This window comes from Eimeria tenella, genomic scaffold (genome assembly GCF_000499545.2).
Source record: "Eimeria tenella Houghton genomic scaffold, Eth_scaff1767, whole genome shotgun sequence".
NCBI classification, from domain to species: Eukaryota; Apicomplexa; class Conoidasida; order Eucoccidiorida; family Eimeriidae; genus Eimeria; species Eimeria tenella.
In genome coordinates this window covers 1-1309 of record NW_013541596.1, presented here as the reverse complement: position 1 = coordinate 1309, position 1309 = coordinate 1, and positions in this window count along the sequence as shown.

Here is a 1309-nt window from a genome sequence, read left to right as displayed (position 1 = left end):
GCCGCGGCAGCAGCAGCGGCAGCAGCAGCGGCAGCAGCAGCAGCAGCAGCAGCGGCGGCGGTGGCGGGAGGGGTGCGGAGGCTTCTTTGTTTTAAGTGCTTTGTTTCGTTTTTAATTTGGATTTAAAATAAATGTATTTTTGAAACGAAATCCTCAGCTCGACCTACTCGCCAAACCCCGCAGCAGCAGCAGCAGCAGCAGCAGCAGCAGCAGCAGCAAGAACAGCAGCAGCAGATTTTCGAGCTTTTGCATACCCGTATCTCTACCTTATCCGCCATTTGAAATGGCAATGCGCGGAACCGCAGGCCATACTCCAAACCCCAAACCCTAAACCCTACACCCTAAACCCTAACCCGAAACCCTAAACATTGGGTCTCTTTGCTAAACCCCCATCTTTGTTCTAGTTTTGGCATTTTTATTCGAATTTTCAGCATTTATCCCTCGGGGTAACTTGGAAGAACTTCACTTTCGAATTAAATTCAATTTCCGCATCCAGCTGGGGTGTATGTTACTACACCCCAGCTGCATGCAGCTGCTTTGGGGCTTTGCTGCTGCTGCTGCTCCGAGCAGCAGCAGCAGCAGCAGCAGCACTAAAAAGTAAAAGAATTAAATTAAATTAAATTAAATTTGCAGTTCTTTCAGGACTCAGAGATCTTCAGGTCTACGTACACCTCAAAGCAGCAGCAGCAGCAGTACCAGGGGCCCCTTTCTTTCTATTTTCTGCTGCAGCCAGCCTAAACCCTAAACCCTAAACCCTAGCCCGATTATCTAAGAGGTCTCCGTGCTGCTGCGCAGCGGCGCCGGGGTGGGCCTGCGCCCCTGCGCCGAGCCCCAAACCCTAAACCCTAAACCCTAAACCCTAAACCCTAAACCCTCGAAGATGAAGAGGAGCCGCAGGCGTACAGACACCCCGTTTGGGGAGGGACAGTCTCCTTTTGATGCCGAGTCTCTTTACAGAGACGCCAGCGACAAAAAGGTATAAACCCTAAACCCTAAACCCTAAACCCTAAACCCTAGTTTGAAGGTCTATCCAGTCCCGAAGCCTGTTTTTTCGAGGTTTCCGCGAAACCCTAATTTAGGGTTTAGGGGCCGTGTGCGGCTGCTGCCTCTGGGGCCCTCTCACCCCAACTTTGTCCCTTTTTGTCCCTTTTTTTCCCTTTTTCTTTTTTTTCCTTTTAATAATCCCTTATCTTGTTTTATTTTATTTTATTTAATCCTTTTTATTTTCTCTTTCATATTCTTTAATCCCCTTAAATCCCAATTACCCCCCTTGAGTCCCTTTTTGTCTCTTCAAACTTTTTTTGATTTC